Below are 22,188 nucleotides of genomic sequence, written 5' to 3' on the forward strand. Positions count from 1 at the left end.
CTTGATATGCTGAGCTTTGCTGTTGACACCAGCTGTGAATTCTTAATGTTTTAAGAAGTAATAATGCCAAAAAGCCCTAGTCACAAATGATAATCTATGGTTGAAGTAGACTTGGCCTAGGTGTAATTTTAATTTTAAAGCTGACCACAGTGAAGTACGGGTCAAATACATAAACCAGGTTTGTCTCAGTCAGTTTTTACCTTCAGAATTTGGGGCTATTTATGCGTTTGGCAGTGCCAGCAGCCCTCTGCAAGACCGCCAACCCGGTAGTCAGACAGGCCGCCAGATTAGAAGTTGATCTTTTAGAAGCACCTTGTTGTGTAGATGCTATAAACCTATATAGAATCTGCGTTTTTAGACAACATAGACTGTGGGATTGGTGTCCAGACTGATTCTAGACACCCCCACCGGGTATGTTCACCCGTATACCAGCTAGATCACAGTGTCACTAGAAACCCCTCTTACCAAGGAGAGAATAGTTCTTTGCAACTATCAAACATGACAACTCTGTCCCATCAGGGATCATGGCAACAGTAAGATACTTTTCACTCAGTCACTCGTGCTTACTTTGTCTCAGAGGGATACACGAATAAACGGTGGGGACATTTTCAATGACCATTTATTGAACCAGCACCATTCTTTTGTAAAATAAGTGTGCTGAAACAACCACTAGTCAGTCAAGAAAGCTTTATTCGAGTGTTGAAGCAATCATAAAAGCATACAAAGAATTCATACAAGACTAATTCCATAAAAGCCATAATATTAACATTATACATAATGAAATAAAAAAATTACAGTGTGAATCCTAAAAGTTTGACCATCGTTACTGTGCAAAGTGAGCATTCAAATGACCATAAGTTTCCTTTGGTAAAGCACTTTTTTCAGAAAGGATAAAATTCTCAGAACACAGTTTACATCAGCTAGTAACTGTAAAAGTAACAATGCCGGGCGACATTATCGTAATCCAGATCGCCTTAAAAAAGGGACTAAAAACATATGCCTATCACTGGAGTAAAATTTACAAATAAAATAACATGAATCGTAGATTGGGGGGAGATAGAGTCACAAGGGCAAGGTTGAAGATCAAGTGACCAATCATTCATAGTAGGGAAAGTAACTAAACTATGGAAGGTCCCCAGCCTAAAGCGGGTTAATAGAAATCTATTGTAGGCTCCTGGGACAAAAGACAGATAGGGTTGAATATTAAAAGTAGTTAAAATTAATTGTTGATGGAGGACAGGGGGCTTTAAGATCTCTACCATCATTCTCTGGGTATCAAGCAGCATTAAACACTCTCTTCTGAAGTCCTTTCTGGATACTGCTTCAATAGAAGAGGGATTTGTGTAATAATGTAACTGGCCCATATCTTTAAAAAAGTTATGCACATATCTCAGCCAGGGAATCTTCATGGCTCCTTCCAATTTCAATATGTCTGAAAGGATATCTCTATTTAATTTAGGTTGGAATTTCGTCCACAGTCTGTGCCATAATAGCACAGGCTCTATCCTAATTGAATCAGAGATGAACTGAATACCCAGTTCAGCGTGGCAGACACATCCTGAAGTGCTTTTCGGTACGGCTAAAATTTATTTTAAAAAGGAGTTTTCAGCTATCTGTAGAGGGGAAAGATCAGCAAACCCCCATATTCCACTCCCGTAAAGTGCAGCTGAAACACATTTAGCCTTATATACTTTGATTAGTTCTTCTGCTGGTCGCTTGCCAAGCTTCCTGGCGAAGATAATGAGTGTAGATGTAGAACGTGAAAGGGCAAATTTTGTAGCAGCCACTGCTTGTACCCAGGAATCGTTCTGGGAAAAAAGGATACCCAGATAGGAGAATTTTTTAGTAGCCTCAATCCTTTTCCCTTCAATAAAAATATCTTCATTAATCCTAAAGCCAGTGCCACAACGCATAATAAAGGTTTTGGTGGAATTAACCCTTAGGCCCAATAAAAAGGGTAAAACTGTCTACAACTTGTTACAATCCCACCTGAGTACGTGACATTAAAACAGCATCACCGGCATATAGTAGGGCTGGTATTGGCAGGCCGTTTATCTGAGGAAAGTCCTGGTTATCTTTACATAGGGCTTCCTCAAGCCCGTTTATGTACAAATTAAAAGGGAAAGGGGCCAGGACACAACCCTGCCTGACTCCACTCTTAATCGGGAATGGGGCTGTACACTCGCCCTTTACACCGTATCGTGCGTGTGCCTTGGCGTCAGAATAAAAACTTTAAAGAAATTAAATAATATTTACATCAACCCCCAGATCTCCCAACAGTTTCCATAATTTTGAATGGACCACACAGTCAAACGCGGCTGAAAGGTCAACGGAAGCTAAAAACAAATTCCCTTTCTAAACCACTAAACAGAAATAGATATAAATGATTATAAGCTCCAACAGAGTAGAAGGATGGTAGATTTCTATCATAGTGTTAAAACGATGAATATAGGCAGGTATAAAAATACATGACAATAAAATACATACTCCTACAATGCGACCCTAACTAGATGTACCTAAGTGTACCTAGCATGTATGTATAGGTGTAAAGCCAAGAATCCCTCTAGGATAAAATCAACCCCATTACCTGAAGTGAGAAACTGTGGAATCCCGTCTTGGTCTCGAGATGGGCACCCAGTGAGGGATGTCATACCACTGCACGCTGGAGTGTCTGCATGCAGGAACCTCAGCGTCTCACGTGAGTGTGTCAGCATGGAAGTCCTTTTTCTCCTCTTCCCGCTCAGCAGTTTATATGCCCAAAGTGGTACACTCAGGGGATCTACCTTGCTGTGTCATGTTGGACTTAGGATGACGGAAGGAATTACCCTTATACATAGTTATTATGCAGGAAATGGTAATCCTGCTGAGTTTCCAAGAATCCTCATGCATAATGAATTAGGCTAGTTTTTAGGGAAAACCCCACATCCTGTAAGTAGTACTGTAACTAGGTAAAAGGTCAGTCCCAAGAACTGGTATGTAGTGTAATGGCAAGGGAAATGTAGGTGAAAAGTTAGGTTGCTACCTGAGCCTATATTGGGGGGCCTATATGAAACATAACATCCACTCCTCATCCAACCGGATGACATACTAAAAATGTTTAAGAACTTTTAGGGATTGTACACAAACACATGATTAGTCCTTTAAAAAGGACTAAATCTAAAATTGTCTTTTAAGTGGTAGAAGTCTTACTACAATATGTTTGTATATATAGTTCCTACAACTATGAATGTCTGAAAGCCATGCAGTTCATAAAAAAAAGTTTCTATTGTTTAAAAATTCCAAATTTTGTTTTGAAAAATGCCAAATTTTTCCCAGCACATAATGAGCCAAATGTTTAGGTGTCCTGGCTGGGAGAGACAACATCACTGTTGCTCGCCATCGCAGATGATGGTCCCTGCAACACCTCGCAGATCAGGTCAATCAAGCACAGATGATCTTCTGTATTACCCACAGCCGATGCTGGGGCAGCCTGTGTGACATCCATGGCCTGAGTATTTGTAGAGGAGCCGGTATCCATTCCAACAGGAGCTGAAGCATTCTGTGGTGGCTCTAAGAATGCAGACACCAACATTGGAATACGCTGAGGACACAGCAGTACATGGGACATTACTGGGTCCAGTAAAGAATCCACGTCCGGTGGCGCAACCAACGGAAGTGTTAAACAGAGATCCAACATGCATTCTTGTCCGCAGAACAGGCATCGGAGGGCAGGCAAAAAACAGTTGACCCAGACTGCTCTAAATGACAGGAACCAAGACTCGCTTGGTTCGCGAATGCGAGGTATGTCCAGATGGAGTACCATGCGATCATGGAATTTGCACTCCAAAAGTGTTTTTTTCCATCTCTTTGGTTACTGGGATGTCCATTGCATAGCAGAAGTCCTCCAAAAATGGTTCAAAATACAGAGTGTATGAAGTTTGGAATCACTCCAAAGATGGTCTGAAAGGTGCTTAACAGTACAGAACCTATGGTCTTAAATAGGCGTACTATACCCCTTGTATCAGACATGTTAACGATATGTTGTACCATTTCTGTGAAATGGAAAAGGCAGTTTGTTCATACTAGTGCCACTATCTCAGCTGAGGACCTTGTGACCTGGAGATCAAAAGTCTCTCTGGCAGAGGTTAAGGGCACTGTTTTCTTTAAAAGAATGGCTTTCATTCTCCTCAGAGTATCAAACCATGTAAAGTAAACATTCAACGAAGGTCATAATGGCGCCTCCCTGACTGTGTGGTTCGGTGGAAACAATACTTGCCTACAACATGTAGCCCTGGAGTCTACAGTGACAAGATATACGATGCCCTAAAGCATCCCACAACAACCTTGATCATTCAGCATCAAGTAACTCTCATTCAAGAGCAAATTGAACATCGGATTAATCACGGCAGATAGGGACCCTTTCAGATGACAGGAAAAGTTTGCAACTGCATTGGCCCCGTGAAGCATGACATCCTGGCATATGAGAGAGCCACTTAAAGAGTTTGCACAGTTTGTACCGATTAGAAACACTTACATGTCCCCACTCCTGCATCAAAATCTGTATGGCAATTCCCAAGATTCCTTGATGAATTCCCAACCCGTTGCTTCATATCTGCCTGTTGTTGTTCTAGGCAACATTAGAAGTGGAAAGTTGTGACCGGTAATGTTATCTGCCCATGAATTAACCATTCTTTGGATGGTGACTTTGCCACAGTGAAAGGTAGCTGGTCCAGTTTTTCAAAATGCAGCATTGTATATTTTCCTCCCCTTTGTGCCATTGTTATCTGTTTTTTAGTAAGATTGTATGCAGAGAGAAAGGACATACAGTTGATAAATCACAAAGGCACATAACCAGTGCGCAATGATGGCTGCGTCCAGCTTAATAACATAATAAAATGTAGCTGAGACTGTCTGTGCTGTAGTATGAACAAATCCTGGTCTAGTATATCTATAGCAGAAGATACAATGCTGCCCAGTGAATAAATCCTGGAATCTAATTTAGTCACACCATTCTCAACTCTAGCTCATGCTTTTCTAGGTTAAGCCTATCAATTTCCTGTAGTCTCTCCGCTGCTTCTTGTTGAGAGATCTTCCAGATTTCATTATAAATAGCGTAGAAGAAACACTTCAGATGTGGCTTTCGGGGGCCTAATAAAAAATCCCTTAGATCCATGTCTTCTGATAGTAAGGATAAGTGTTGTTTTACCCGTGATAGTGTTGAGGTTCTTAGCCAATCAAGGCATAACTTCTCAACACTGTATGATGTCACCACCCCCGGAGGTTCTCTTTGTACATAGCTTTGGTCTGGTCTATGGACACTAAACAATTTGTACGCCTGATTTTTGCTTGGCACCGATTTGTGTCTGTGGACCAAACTAACCATCCCTACCAATTGGGGTCTGATGAATTACAATGTTTGATGTCATCTGTTGTATTCCCTCCACGTTATGTAAAGCATTACCACCCCTCAAAGTGCGATGGTGTGGGAATCTGTGGTGTGTTCGAGTCTTTGTTCTTGGCTCTTCCAAGGTAGGAAGTCTGTTGCACAGTGTAATTCAGAAATATTATCTGCTGTGGAATGAGGCACACTCGAAATAGTGCTTCTGTTCCCTGAACCTGCTATTCATTTGAACCCCTGACTGATTTTATGTCAATAATGTCCTTCCATTAGTTGAAACCCTGTTCAGACAGTTGGGAAATAAAGGATGCAAAATAAATCTGTTTGGTGTTTCTTACCATATGTCTCCATTAAGTTAAAGGTTATAGTAACAAGAGGTCAGGTCAGAAGTGTTAAACCCTTAAAAATAAGAACCTTTCAGTGAAAACATACTCAAACTACTTTTTGGTGGTGTTGGGCAATGTTCCCATTGGTGGTATGTAAAGATAGTACATGGGATACTGGGTTTGTGTAGAAAGTGATGACCATAATGTTGATAACAGCACATTGTCTCATAATTAGATATGTCCTCTAACATTTTAATGCTGGGAGATGCAACAGATTGTTCTAAATTAGACAACATATTATTTACAGTTTCAAAGTCCCAAGCGTCAGAAAATGTACTTGAGGCAATGATATAATTTAGAGAAATTTTAAATACATGCGGTATTTTCAAATGTTCATTGGGACCAAATACATCATATGAAACTCTGTCCGAAACTATACCATCAGGAATTGGAACAGCTGTAATGTTCATGAAAGACAGGTCTCTTTGTTCATGATGAGTCACTAGGCCAATCCAGAATAGAGAAATCAGTATTCCAGTTATTATCCAGAGCTGTAGCCTTGGTGAAACTTGATAAGTTATTTTCAAAATCAATGAAGTAGCCAGATGCAGTTCGATCTATTTTTAGTAACGCAACATGTTTTTTTGAACTGGCAAACGTCTCTTTTAGAGGCATATTGACCTAGATCACGGTGTTAGGCCAAATTGATATTTGTCTTTCCATTGTGCTTTGATGTTCTGTTTCAACAGGAACGAGTTCCATTTCACTGTTGGGGAGCACATTATTTTGCATTGGTGGCTTTTTGAATGTTATGAGTCTTTCTGTCGGAACTTCCTGTATGGTAGCAAGAGGAGAGCTTTGGCCACCCAGGAGTCCACAAGGCCAACCATTCAGCATTGGCCACATAGGGCCATATGTAGGTAGCTCAATACCGGTCTGTAACGGCCAAAAATCGGTAATTATCCCGTTACCGACCGGTATTAAGCATTTTCTGATGTAGGAGGCAGGTTTTAAGGATTCGGTAATTTACCGATTCCGTATTTTAAGAAAATCAGTAAAATACAGATTCCTTATTTTAAGGAATCTGTAAATTACCGAATCCCTAAAAGCTATGTAGGAGGCATTCAAGTGAGTGCATTTTTACATTCAGGATTCGTTATTTACCACCAATTACAAGTTGGTGATAAATACCGAATACCTTTCAAAAAGCAATAATTTGCTTTTTTCAAGGTGCCATGTGGCAGAAATACGTGCGCCACATGTGCACTCATGCACGATTCAGGGGTGCAACAGGGTGTCAATGTGACACCCTGCCACCCTTGAATATGCTCCCCCTATTACTGATTTGGTATTTACCAAATCGGTAATAGTGAATGGCTTCTCATTGAACCATGTTTTGTTGGTGTTCGTGGGAAAAGAAACTCCTGGTCGATTTAGGTCTATTGGTTCCATATAACTTAGAGCTCCACTCCGTATATAGTTACATGCCTAGAACGGTTACCACTTTAGGGTCTTACAACCTAATAACATGGAATGTACGCGGGATGGGGTGATTCAAAACAGGCACAGTATACACACCTATCTCCTCAGGCACAAAGCCCATATAGTCTTTTTACAAGAATCCCATTTAACCGAGTCAGAAACACAAAAAACACGCAAAAAATGGCAGGGACAGATCTACTCAACTAACTACAAGGCATTTGCTAGGGGAACATCAAGACAACTGAAAACGCTCCCTCTTGACCTATAAATACATTTATCATTGGAATTGACTCTCAAATACAGGGCATACACCAACAATGTCTAGACGAAATGTGAATTATTTCTCATGTTATTTCATTTTTCAGTAAAAAAGTATTTTTTTCATTTTTATCATAATTCTAAAATATATCACTTATAAAAATATATACATTCTACAAGGAGGCTTCGGAAAAAATATTTTTCACCACAACGAAGCTATGCATATATGTCTTTAGTTATTCAAATTCATATAAACCAAGGTCAATTAAATATGCACAAAACAGGTAAAGAGCCACACACGCACAACACCTACATACTTCCTAAACATCCATCCCATCACAAAAACAACAAAAAATGTATCCTATAGCATTGAATCTGGTGTCCAATACATGACCAAAGTCATGAGATTTAAAAAAGAGGGAGAAGGTCGACGCGTTTCGGTGGAAAAGACAGGAGTACGGACCACCTTCTTCAGGACCAATCAGATACAGTGCGATATAGGATCTCTAAACCTGGAATGCGAATCTTCCCAAGAGGCGAACGTATATGTAGAGGTGCTTCTACAGGATTGCAACGCCCTATCACACGATCTGGAGGTTTGCCGAAATCAGTGGGACCAGATTTATATTGCTTTTTATCAGAGAGGTTAGGGCGGCTGACTGCTGTAAGGTATACAAGATGGCAAAACGAGGCAGGGAGCAGCTATTTGCAGTCTCTAAATTTAACTTTTTCTTCATTAAAGGTGTAGAGGGGACGCCACCTTTTTAAGTGTTTTTCAGATGCAGTATGACTGTCACAATCGTCACCAAAATGCGATGAATGCCGAAGCGTTTCGAAAATCCGACATTTCTAGTCCCCTTCGCAAGCCGCCACTGCCATTGTCCTCAGTTTGTTCGATGCTAGGGAAACAACCATCTGGTTATGCCACGGGGTCCCATTTATTGAACTGAAACACTGAGTCGATGACCAAGAGAGATACATTCTGTTGAAGGGCATGCTAGATGGCTCCCTGGTGATCTTAGGCAGTATCTATGCCCCTAACTTTGATCAGGACTCATTTTTCCATCACTTGGGTGTAGCACTGGCTGACTGGGATGGTGTACCCTGGGTGTTAGGAGGTGATTGGAACGCTGTTTTAGACGCTAAGATGGATAGATCATACCCTCCCCTTCAAGGTACGAATGCCTGTAAGCTAGCTGAACTGTTTAAAAACTGGGGAGATGGATGGGTGCTTTCAGATGCATGAAGATGTCTACACCCTACTCATAAAGAATATTAACTTTATTCCCCTGTACATAGTCTCCATACCAGAATCAATAGATTCCTCTGCTCCAATTCCATCCTCACTTAGGTCTGCCAGGCCACATAGCTAGCAAAACCCTTCTTGGACCACAACCCCCTAGAGCTTACACTTTACTGGGGTAATGTGCCAACCCCAGTACCCACCTGGAAATTACACACACAATTACTAGAGGATGCTTCATTTCAAACAGCACTCTCCACCACCATTACTAATTATCTAGCTGAAAATTGGAACACAGCCTCATCTAATTTAATCGAAAGGGCGCACTAAAGGTAGTGGTACGGGGGCATCGATAGGTCAGTTAGTGGAAGCCCGTCAGGAGACGTACCAGCACTTACTCCAAATCGAACAACAACTGACCACATTAAAACAAGAGGCAGTGACAGACCCGGTCAACAGCGAGGCACTACAGAATGCCTCTATTGACCACGCTGAGACACTAGAGACCCTACGGATTATCGATCATAGGGCATTCATGCAGCAAAAACACTCAGAAGCAGACAGGATTGGTACACTGCTAGCCCGTCTTATGCGAGGTAGGCCTGACCCACCGATCATAACCAAAATCCGCACACCAAATAGAAATATAGACCTATCCTCAACATGAGATAAACGTAGTCTTTTACAATTATCTTAGCACTCTCTAGGCTATACCCACACTTGATGAGAACTCTTCTATTGCAGTGTTCTTGCGGGATTTAACCATTCCTGTACTCTCAGATGGAGTACAAAAGAAAATAGATGGCCCCATAACCCAACGAGAAATTCGAGCCGCATTTAAAGGTCTGAATCATAATAAAGCACCTGGGTTCGACGGGCTACCTATTGAATTCTATCATATGTACTCAGATGCTCTAGTACCCACACTGGAGACAAAGTATAGGGCTGCCCTGGAGGCTGGCCACCTACCGCACATGCATGCGTTGGTCACCTCGCTGCCCAAACCGGGATGAGATGGCCTTGATATGTCCAATTATAGGCCCCTCTCCCAGCGGGCGACTGAATATAAAATTTTGAGTAAGGCCCTCACAAACCGCGTACAGCCCTACCTTAATACACTCATACATAGTGACCAATGCCGATTCCTGCCGAACCATAGCATATCTCTCAACACAAGGCGGCTACATTATGTAATGGGGGCCACCCTGCATGCTTACCAGTCCGCGGTATGCTTGGCATTAGACCTTCGGCAGGCCTTTGACTCTCACTCCTGGTACTTCATGTTTGCGACTCTTCAACGATTTGGGTTCCCGGCCAGATACCTTAAATGGGTACGCCTATTGTATACTTCCCCCACAGCTCGAGCCCTTACAGGTCGTAATATTTTGAACCAGTATACAATTCACAGGGGTACAAGACAAGGATCTCCGCTGTCTCCCTTATTGTTCGTTCTTGTACTGGAGCCCCTCGTGATAGCACTCAGACGGTCAGCAGACCATCGTGGGATACCCATTGATGGCGCGACCCACTTAATTTCAATTTATGCAGACAACATCCTCTTATATTTACGTGATCAGACGGCTAATAATGCTCCCCTTCCCAATATTTTTGCCACTTTTGAACATATCTCGGGCCTGGCTATAAACCTGAGAAAATCTATGGCCTACTTCTTCCAGGAAATGCCGTACCCAGACGAACTATGGTTCGGCATGTACGCCTTGCCAGTGACCCCCACCACCTTTAAATACTTAGGCATTCAAATTTATAGAACGCAGGTAGATCAACTTGATGGTAACATAGTGAGGGCCATAACAACCTTCCGAGCCAGTGTGGCTTTTTGGTCCTCTCTGCCTCTATCGGTGATCGGGCGTATCGCCATCTCGAAGATGGTGGTGCTCCCTCGCCTATTGTATTATTTTGTGAACTTACCTGTCGTAGTCCCACAGTCTATTTTCAATACCCTGATTCCTATGTTATTGGATCTTATCTGGGGAACAGGCCGTAGAAGAGTGAACCTACGGAAACTTCAACTGGAGCCTCGTGGTGGAGGCCTGGGAGTTCCCGACTTCAGAGGCTACTACTATGCTAGTCAGCTCCAATGACTATCTTACTGGACTGAGGGAGAAATTTACAGGAAATTGGGTATATACCTAGGGACCTAGAAAGGGGTGCACTGCACTCCTTGCTCTTGCCTAAGGCCAAAACCCCTGTGGATAGCCCTCCCCTACTGAAGACGGCACTACAGTGCTGGAAGAAGGCATTGTCGTATACCTCCTCAGCGACTCCATACTCGATGAACATTCCCTTACTAGGTATTCCTACACCGCAAGGAAGGCTTACGAAGGTCAGGATCCATGACTGGGTTGAGGTGGGAGTGGAGTACGCTAGGGCATTCTTCAGAGATGGTAGTTTGCTTGATCATGATGCCTTTCTTCAGGCTACAGGTGCGCCAACACGTTTATACCTATTACACGCTGCAGTCTCCCATTTCATTAAGAACACATGGGCCCCACAACGTAGTGAACCTCCACAGCATCACTAGGTCCATATCTTATACTATATGGGGAATGGGGAACACCTGGTCAAATGGCTATATACTGGTGAATGAGCACATGCCGCAACCACACTTACATCCCCTAGAACCCAATGGTCCAAGGATTCTACTACAGAAATCACAGATAAGGCCTGGAAATGCATGCTTGAACACCCTAAAAGAGTGTCCCGTAATGCTAAACTAAAATTCATACAAACAATGGTCCTTCACAGGTCGTATCTCACCCCATTGAGGATTCATCGTATGTTCCCAGACGCTCAACAATGCTGCCCCCATTGTAAAGGGGACGAGGCAGACTTCCTTCCTATGCCGTGTTCCTGCCCCCACCTCCAGGACTACTGGAGAGGAGTTTATCAGTCCCTAGACAAGGTCACACACATTCCTGTCTCAGACGACGCACTGGACTGCCTCCTGGGCCGTCGTAGATGTACGAATATACAGAAGGTACAACTGAGAGTCTTAGATTTGGCCCTCCTATTGGCAATAAGAACCTTTATGATGAGGTTTAAATCCCCCAGGTGCCCGACGTTATCCAGCTGGCAAGACAACATGATACAGTGAGGGAAAGCTGAGGGCATAGCCCTTCGGAGGGAAGAAGAGAAGGGACTACAAAGCAACCCATCTCAATGGAATGGGATATCAAGCTACATGAATTCGAATTACTCGATTTACTACCCCTACAAGGTACCCCACCCCCGTAACTTACTGTACCGCTCTGCGACCAACAGGCTCGAGGCACCCAAACTCAGACTCACATATTACAATCTATGGGGACTATAGACCCCCTAGATACCCTGCTATCCCCCCTTTCGGTTACTAATGGCAGTAACTTGGACAGACCAGGAGTTCAGGTTGGGAGGGTTAAGGAGGGAGGGGACATAGTTGGGATTGTTATTTTAGGTAATTGGAAATGATATGCCTCATGCTATAACTTTATATGACACAGCTGCAATGTTCTTGAAACTTATTTTTGTCTTTAGGAAGCATTTGATGTTCATATTCTGTTGTACTATACAAATACGGTATGGTAGATTCATACAATGTATCTGTCACACCACCCCAATAACAAAAAGACTTTCTTTCTGTATTAATCTTTGCATTGAATGTGATGTCAAGGTCCTCAATAAAATATGTTACAAAAAAGAATCAGTGATGTCACTTGAGATGTCATCAGTGATGTTACCAGCAATGTCACTGACAGTGTCATGAATGATGTAATATGTGACATCATGAGCAGTGCATTGTGTGTACGCGAGTTACAGTTAGCTGAACTAACGATAACAGTGGAATTTCTATGGTTTTGTAAGAGTGAAATGTCCAGCTAACTATAATGTCCCTGAAACCTATGTTTTTTACAATGAATTTCTAAGGTTTTTTAAATGCTAATTTCTAACTATAACGTACCTGAAACCTATATTATTTTCAGTGCTTTTCAATGGTGTTTTAACTGCTAATTTCTGGATGTATGACGTTAAAACGCATACTTTTACTCCGCAGACCATTACAACGCGACTTTTACTCCGCATACCGTTACAACGCATAGCGCCTTGGGGCGCTGGATAGTGGTAAGTATAATTTACTATTCTAACTCCAGTCCCCGTGGACCCTAGGGAAGGTGTTGGATAGTAAATTATACTTATCCCCTATCCTAGAGCGCCCCCCAGCGCAATGCGTTGTAATGGTATGCGGAGTAATGGTCGCGTTGTAATGGGTCTGCGGAGTAAAAGATCCGTTGTAACGGGTGTATACCCTAATTTCTACCTATGACATGCCTATTAAGTCCCTTTGAATTCTGAAGGTCCCTGGTGGCCAAGTAGCCCACCAGGTACATCCAGTAAGCGCTACAGACCTGAGTTTCAGAAAGGTGTTTTGAGGACAAGCCCCTTTCTACACCACACTGCAAATGCGGCTTCTGGCGCTCTGCTGCTCACAGGATGAAGTCCACTTGTGTCTTGAGGGCCTCAGGACAAAAGAGGAACTCATCTCGCCACCTGCAGTACACCAGAATCCACGTTTGCAGAATGGAGTAAAAAGGGGTGTGGCCTCGGAGCACCTCTCTAACACACAGCTCTTTGGCAATTACAAGAGGTACCTGGTGGACTAGTAGGCCTCCAGGGACCCTCAGGATTGAAGGGGAATTAATCTCCCAGCTTAAAACGCAACACAGGGCGCGTTTGCACTGTGGTGCAGGGAGGGGGTGGGCCCGATGTGACAAGTGTGTAAACACACGCTGTGGAACATTTTTAAGTTGGGTGATTAAGTCTCCTTGAATCCTGAGGGCCTACTAGCCCACCAGCTACCTCTAGTAAGCACCACAGAGCTGTGTTGCAGAGTGGTAGAAAAAGGGGGCATTGCCTTGGATCAGCACTCTGCAACACAGCTCCCTGGCACTTACTGGAGGTACCTGGTGGGCTATTTGGTACCCAAGGACCCTTAGGATTGAAGGGGACTTAATCCTCCAACTTAAAACGCGCCTCAGGGTGCGTTTGCATACTTCTCAAATCAGGCCACACCCCCTCCCTGCACCACTGTGCAAGCGTGCCCCCTGGTGCCTTGTAAATTGTGAGATTAAATACCCTTGAATCCTGAGAGTCCAACTTGCCCACCAGATACCTCCACTAAGCGCCACATAGCTGCATTACAGAGAAGTGTAAAAAGAGGCATGGCCTCAGATCACCACTCTACAAGGCAGCCCTGTGGCGCATACTGGAGGTACCTGATGGGCTAGTTGGCTCCCAGGGACCCCCAGTATTGAAGGGGAGTTAATTCTCCAACTTAAAATGAACCACAGGGTTTTTAGAAGGGGGCTGTGTGGCCACCCCTTCTTTTTCCATTATTTGGGCCCCGGGACCCCATTCCCCATGACCTGACCCCTTTTTTTATAAAAAAAATCTAAATGGGAAGGGGGCCACGTGGGCCCCCCTCCCATGGCCAATTTCAGTCCTGAGACCCCATCCCCACATATATTAATTTTTTTAAGGAGGGATGCTGTGTGGCCCCCTCCTGAGGCCTCAATTGGCCCCGGGACACGATCCCCCGGGGACGGCCTTTTTTTATTTTTTATTTTTGGGGGGAGGGGGCTGTGTGGTCCCCCTCCGGAGCCACTTATAGCCCGGGGGACCCCATCCCCTGGGGCCGGCCCTATACGTTGGGGACCATGGGGGATCTCCAGTGCCCCCACAGTCCCGCCTGCTCCCGGGCTCCTGTGGGAGCCGGCATTGCTTTTCCACACTGGTAGCTGCTGACATGCAGCTCCCCGTGTGGAAAAGCAATCTGCTTTGGATTTTAGAAGTGAGAAATCCAAACCAGAGTTTATCATTACAAACAACAGTGCCCCGGGGGTGGGCATGTCAGGACATTGCAGGAGCTGGCCCTGGTGGGTGGGGGTCCACAGGGCCATCGAGGGCTCCAGGAGGGAGGCATCACAGCCCCCCTACCAACTCCTGCACAGGAGATGGTGGTCCCTGGGACTCGGGGGTCCGTTAAGGACCCCGAGCCCTGATTTTACAGGATTAGTCCCCCAGGGAGGTGGCAGTCCCCAGGGCGTGTCGGGGGAGCTCAAGCATCCCATACAGTTGAATTTTTATTAAAAAAAGAAGCCCCAGGTGGTGGACCCCGGGTCTGCAGGGGACTGTGTTCCCCCCGAATATTTGAGAAAAGCCCCAGGGGGTGGCTGTCACCAGGGCTTGGAGGGGCATTGGCGGCCCCCACAAATTAAACAAGTGGGAGTCCGCGCTTCATTTTTAAAAAACATTTTGGCAGGATTCGAGACACCAATGTGAAATTCGACGAATATTTAAAAAAAAAATGCTTTTCTTGGAACTGGGGGTGCTTGTGGAACCCCCTGAGCAGGCCTCAGGGATCAGGGTGTTTCTACCCTGCCCCCTTTTCCTGTTTTTCAACGTTGTTGTACTTTTGGCTGCCAACACTTCCAGGTTTGGAGTGTTGGGAGCCAATCACAGTGAAGCTTGTGCACGGGAGGGGTCACGACTCCACCGTGTCCCTAGATATCGAAACTGTTTCTTTTTCAAATTTCTCAAGAACTACAGAACGGATTTACACCATTTAACAAAAAGAGCTCTTTCTGAAACAAGACCTACCTTTTTGCTAAATTTGGTATAATTCCGTTCAACAGTTCGGCTGTAGCTGTGTCTAAATTTTCCTATGGAATATTACATGGGGAAAACAACGTTTCGGGACCCCCCTTTTGTTTCAGCCCCAGCTTGTCAAATCACCCTGAAACTTTCAAAACAGGAACTGACCGTAGCGGGCCACTAGTTTTGAGAATTTCGCAAAGATTCGTCAATCGGCACCAAAGATATTGAGACAACAAAAAACGCTTTTCCTATGGAAACTAGGTCCTAACTATAACTACCTACTGGCGACCGCCAGTAGGTAATATATGTATAAACATTAACATGTAAAATAATATTTTTATCACTATTAATAATATTAAAAATATTCACTACCATTTCCAAAGTTTGCACCATTAAATAAAAAATAAAATCATAATCTAAAATTAAAAATAATAAAATAAAAATATATAAAACCAAATGTTTAATACAAAATTATTACAAAGGCATCATTTTCTTCTTACAGATTTGTCTTTATTAATTGTGAATTTTTTTAACGAAAATTATAGAATGTAAATGTTTTATTTAAAAAATCCAAATTAATTTTCTTTATTACATTAAATTTGTATATTTTTCTAATACATATGATTTAATTTAAATATTTTTTAGCAATAACTTTTTAAAATGTATTATAATTCATAAATATATTTATTTAATTATAAATTGTTATTTTTGAAAAATATGAATGAAACAAAATACGTTGAAGTTTTAAAACATTATTTGCATGTCATTAAAACAATTTACATGAATTATACATTAAAATCTCCCCTTTTTGAAATTCTCCCCCCTTTATCTCCTAAAAAACCAATATCCCGCTGCTAAATATTTTTATAAATCCTTTATTTGTATACATTAATACAACTAGAAAGACAAATTTCAGTAATTTCATCATTAATAAAATATAGAAAAACACAAATGAAAAATCTAAAACATATACAATTAAACATGTTATAATAAATTACATGCAAAATAACACTTGCCATACAAAAATATTTCCTATATCAATAGTTTTTTAAAACTATATTCAAACAACATTTAAAATTATCCGAATTCTGTTTATTGATAAACTGTGGGATTACTTAAAATCTTTACAGTGTAAAATACAATGAATTACAATAAAATGCAGTAAAATGCCCCCCCCCCCTTCTCGGCCAAAACCAAGTAAAACCATTAGTGCAACTATATAGTTACAAGACTGACATATTCACTACTATTGTCCAATCAGGGTTCTTTTAAAAGAATGAGAATTATGATTTCACCATGGGACCACGCCTACTAAAGTCTGAGAGACGTGTAGAAGTTCGACATCCAGACTCACGCTGCGGAGCCAGATGACAACTGTTGGATTCTGCATCAGACCCTTAGCCGACCCAGATTAGGTGCCTAAGTCCGATAGTTCCGATTACTTGTCGACGACACCCTGGGTTAACTATAGGCTGACAACTTTGGGGCGGCGGGGGAGCACTAAGCCCACTGTCAGGGCACATCGGAACTGTAGCCTGTAGTTGGGAATCGAGTGCAGTTTTAACTTGGTGGATAAACTTGCCGACCCTAGCTAATAAGCAGGTCGTAGTTTCTGAAAAGCACCAGTCCGAGGCCTCTCTGCATGTTCTGTGGCCCAGAATCCGCAAAGCCGGGCGGATCAGTCGCTGTCGGTCACTGGCCAACTTTGTACAACAACATAGCAGGTGTAGCCAGGATTCTCTGCGATAGTTGCAAAGACGGCAAGCAATGGCACCGTCCGTACGTGCCCAAGTTGGATTAAAGTCCGCGATCCTGAGAGCCAAGAGGTGCATAAACAGAATTTTCTGTCTTGCCTGGGTTGTTAATGAATTATGCAGATATGGTTGGGGTTTGCCAGAGATAAAGGACTTGTCCAGGGCCAGAGTTAGTGGGTTGTGCCTGAGCGAAGAAAGATCTAGTTCAAAAGAAATGGACTGAACTTGGCACTTAACGGCTTGGGCCCAGGCGGTAAATGGAATTTCGTGGAGATGCAGGCTCCTTCCCACAATTTTCAGAACTTTAATGGCTAATTCCTCCTTGGAATGCCATGGGGAGCCTGCGTCGCCAAAGACGATTTTTAGGGAATGCTTTAGGGTGTTTTCGGGCGATTTCAATACTCTTATGTAGTATTTTAGCAAGTCCCCCAGTAGTACCATCTCTGGTCGTTTCAGGCCTATTTTTAGTCTAAGCCTGTTGTTCCGTGCCTGTCTGGGGGCCCGAAGCACCATTTTGTATGCTTTCAGCTGGGCTGCTTGGACCACTTTCTCAAAGGCCCCTGGGTAGGCTATATGTCCGTACGTGATGGCGGGAATCAGTTTAGCCCTGAGTACTGTCAACATCGGGTCCGCAGAAGGACTGGCCAGGCCATAGCTTAAGCGTCTTAAAGATGCTATTATTTTGTTTATTTTTGGTTTGAGCTCCTTCAGAGTTTAACTGCAGTGGCCCTCTCAGATACCCATGTGCCCAGATAGTTGTAAGATGGAGTCGTGGTGATTCGGTGCTCCCCCAGTGACCATGAAGTTTTTGTTTTATGATGGTATTTGCCAAAGATTACTATCTTGGTCTTGCTCACGTTGATACATAGCTCATTGTCCTTGTTGTAGATGGCAAGACTATTTAAGGCTCTTTGAAGCCCTATCCTGATGTGGTCCATGATTACTGTATCATCTGCATACTGCAGTGTTCCCAGGACCATCTTCCCTAATCTAGGGGGTGCTAGGTACGCATCTTTCAGGGCTTGCCCCATGTCCGCTGTGTACAGATTAAAAAGTAGAGGGGCCAAGACGCACCCCTGCTTTAAACCAGAGTTGGTGGCAATTCTTGTGGTTGTAGTTGAAGAACTTAGTTTCACCTGGACCCAGGTCCCCACATAAAGTGCTTGTATGGCTTTTAGCAGGACTTTGGGGATCCCCCAGGTCACTAGTTTCGCCCATAGCCGGCTTCTGTTCACTCAGTCAAAGGCCGTTGAATAATCTATAAAGCAACAGAACAAAGGTAATTTGTTCCTCGAGTTAGCCTTCTTCGCGAGGTACGTGAGCGCTATGATGTTATCCAGCGTGGAACTGTTAGCCCTAAAGCCAGTCTGTGTGGGCGGAAGAATGCTGTTCTTATCCACCCAGGTCTCCAGATCCTTTAGGAGAAGGCGGGCATATATCTTAGCTTCAATGTCAAGAAGGGCTATGAGTCTGTAGTTAGCCGGGTTTGAGTGCTCGCCTTTTTTATGAATTGGAAATAGAATTGAGCCTTTCCAGGAGATTGGCAAGATTGCGGTTGCGAATGAGTGGTTGAATAAGGAAGTAAGTTTGGTTGCAACGAAGGCTGGGGCGGTCTTAAAAACCTGAGCGGGAATCCCGTTTGGGCCAGGGGCGCCATCAGTTCTGATCGCCTTGATGTGCTTTACTATCTCCGCCTGTTTTTTTTTTTATTCGAATATGCATTTAGCTCGTGCATCTCACCTTGTCCGTGCTGCTGCTCAGAGTCTCTTCAGAGCTTCTATGACGTCTCTTGCTTTGTCAAAGTCGCACTGCTGCTTATGGCGTTTTTAGAGCAGGAACGTGCCTCTAGCCACACGACAGACGTCTCTGGAACGTGCCTCCATTTTGGATGTTGCGTAAACAGGCATTCTAATGCAAGCAGTGTTTGTCAATAAAGTTTTCAAGGTTTGTGACGAGACAAGCTTCAAGATGCGGGATCAAGCGGTGGCTCCGGTCTTCTCTTCATCTTTTGTCTTCCTTCATGACATCGTCTGTGCTCCAGTTTAACAGAGTTTTGGACACTGTTCTGTGTTGCCAGTGAGTTAAAGCTTTTCTTCATGCTCCAAGGTGCCATTCAAGTTTTCCTTCGTGCTGCAAAGTGCCAAGCTTCACCTCATGTTGCAGTGTATCAATTTCGGAATGATTATTTTTACAAGAGCGCCTGAAATTTCCTCCCGGTGACAGGCACACCAATGTTGTTCTTGAAATCAAATTGGTTATGTAAACTTATAATATTTTAACGCTAGATATTTTTCTTTCATAGAGTAAAGACGTTTTTAGTTTACATTGCTAAGACCAACCTTACACTGCCATCTAATGTCTGTTTTTAGTCTTTACGCCTCGTTTTACAATTAATAATGAAATTATCTTTTCGCTTTTTTCCTTCTTTAATAATTTAGATTTCTGTTTTCCCTCTCGTGATGCTTTTATATATTCATCCCTGGGTCACAGATTTCTTTGAAGTTTACAATTTTCTTGTGTATAGTTTTCCTTTGCTTACTTTTCTGTTCTTTTGCTTTTAATTATTAAAGGGAGAGGATAATGTAGTATTCTCATACTATATGTATGTACTTGTATCCAGCTGCTCAGCCCAGTGTGTGTATTCTTATTAGAGTCCTAGTGTGGGTGGAATGTTGGATGCATCAGAGCTACAGTTAAGGATGGGCTGAGCAGCCAGTAGGTTGCTCCTGGTGGGGCTGTTATCCTGTTCCATCTTAACTACTAATAAACACCATCTATATGCACCTGGTCTGGTCTGCTGTGTCTACCTATCTACACCTGGACCTGTGGGACAAGCCCACTACAAATTGGCTCGCAGAATGGCAATGAGGGCCACCCTGGCAGGTGGATGCCTTTCTTTTTTGCCCTCACTGCCTTGTTGAGTGCATGCTTAGTCTGATTCAGGCTCTGTGTTATTAGGCGGCATGGCCTGGTGGTTTTTTGACAGCTTCTTGGTTGATGGGTATTGCCCAGGCACTTCAATATATCTTTGATCAGTGTTTCCCATCTGTATATGGTGTTCTCACTGTCTTGTGGCCTTGGTACTTCCACCCTTTTGGCTACAAATGCCGAGAGTCTATGGCTGAGATTGGTCGACCATTTTATTCTTTTGAGGACTAGATGATGTTCTTCGCCTGTGGGCGTGCCAATTACTTCGTAGGGGTTCGCCTGTTCTCGTGTCAGGTTGAATGTGGCACGGAGAGGCCTATGGTCACTTTCGACTCTGTCATCCACGGTGAAATTACAAAGATTGTGAGTCAGGCCTTCGTTGGTGAAGATGTAATCTATGGTGGAGACATTCCTGAAGGTCGTATTGGCGGTTCATGCGGGGTGGCTCATTTTTTGTGTCCCATGGTGGATTGCAAGTTGTAATTTGCTAGAAGTTCGATCAATGGAGCTGACTTCTTACTTGGGGGTGCCACGGGGATCAGGTCCAGTCCTCTCAGATTGAAGTCGCCCGCTATTATTACATCGTAGTGCAAGCGGCTTATTAGTATGTCTTCCGGGGCGATGGTAAGTGCTTCCAAGGCGTGGGGGGAATGCAGTTTTGCTGGGTTGAGATAACAGTTGATTAATAAGAGCGGGCGGGGTGTTTGATCCACTCTCAACCCATCTATTGTAATGGCTTGCAGATCGGGTGACTCCAGATTTAAATCCTTTACATTAAGTTTACAGGCATGGCTTATGAAGATGGAAAGACCCCCTGACGGACGACCAAAGAGCGTTATTTTGGTAGCTGATTGGGGTCGTTGACCTAGCCCAGGTCTCCTGGATGCATAATATGTCCCCCTGAGCCAGATAGTCGTGAGTGGTCGTGTCCCTGCGGATATTATTTAGCCCCGCAATGTTCCATGAAATGATGGTTAACTTGCGAGCTTGGCCCCTGAATGGATATACGCATGCTCTGTTTTCATGGGTGTAGGCGGGGTTAGGAGCCCTGTCTCCATGTGTCCTCCCTATGAGCCAGGCCTTGCCGCTGCACACTGCGCTGCTTTTCTTTTAGCTGGATTTTTATTTTTAACGGGGATCTTGGCCTCCCTGATTTCAATCCCCCGTCTGGACTGGTGGATTTTGTGCCTTTGAGAACAGAGATAGGTTCTTGAAGGCCGTAGTGCGGTCTAAGTACGTGCGGGTATTTTGGTGCCCTGGGGGCGGTGACTTCTATGCCCCATTCTGCCAGTTGTGATGCTTCATTGAGGACAGCTTGTTGTGCTTGCTGATTCATGAATCCGACTATGGTGGAATCACCGTGTGTGTCAGTCTCCAGGCTCTGAAACCTCACCAATTCGATCATCACCGAGGAGATGTATGTCAGGGAATCTATATGGCTGAAAAGACGTACAATGTTGGACCTGTTCAGGATGTCAAAGGAGCCTAAGGCTATGAATCTAGGGGTCAACAGCAGCTCATATGTTTCTGATGGATTTTTATGTTCAGTGGAGCGCCGTTGAGCCCCTTCTCCCAGGGACATAGGCCTCTGATGATTTGGATGTGGCGGGTTTTTATGGGTGTCTCCTGGCCACAGTCTATCTGGCGCCACTATTGGAAGTCCTACCTTTCTTGACGATCCTTGCCTTTCCTCATTGATTACATTCTGGTGTGGAAAGTTATTGTATGCAACTCTTGGCTGCTGACTGCCAGGAACCTCAATTTGTTGGCCTACCGGGCAGGGTGGTCCCAACTGCGCCCCCTGGTGTGGTAAAAGGTTTGTTTCTGTCTTACTCTGAAGTGCCCAACCGGTTGGGCCGTTGGTGCTGGGTTGTCCACCGATTACCACCTGTGATGACCTTGGTTGAGCCTCCACGTTGGATTGTTCCTCCGTGTGAGGGATTAGATGTCCAAGGGCCTCGCGTGGAATGAGAGATGCATCGCTAGGCTTGTCGGTCTTGGGTGCGTGTTTAGGGATGAAAATGGGAAAAGGTGGTTTACGGCTGCTTTCAGTGGCGGTGGTGCCAGGGGTTGTTATGGCTGGAGATATGATCCTGCTTTTCACTTTAGATTTCTTTAGTTGTTTCTTTAGTCTTTTCTTGGCTCTCCTTGACAGCGGAGCATTTACAC

General features: G+C 43.8%; 1 protein-coding gene and 1 long non-coding RNA gene across 2 annotated transcripts in view; one reads left to right on the forward strand and one right to left on the reverse strand.

Annotated features, from left to right (window-relative positions):
* LOC144773248 (uncharacterized) overlaps positions 1-19,116 on the reverse strand; it is a 160,146-nt gene extending 141,030 nt beyond the window's left edge. The window contains exon 1 of the long non-coding RNA XR_013599934.1: positions 18,832-19,116. This is a non-coding gene — a long non-coding RNA (uncharacterized LOC144773248). The remainder of the gene's footprint in view (positions 1-18,831) is intronic.
* Positions 1-22,188, forward strand: part of LOC144773872 (lysozyme g-like) — a 930,039-nt gene that overhangs the window by 194,944 nt on the left and 712,907 nt on the right. The gene's annotated exons all lie outside the window — the stretch shown is intronic.

Source organism: Lissotriton helveticus, chromosome 8, assembly GCF_964261635.1.
Source record: "Lissotriton helveticus chromosome 8, aLisHel1.1, whole genome shotgun sequence".
Classification (NCBI taxonomy): Eukaryota; Metazoa; Chordata; class Amphibia; order Caudata; family Salamandridae; genus Lissotriton; species Lissotriton helveticus.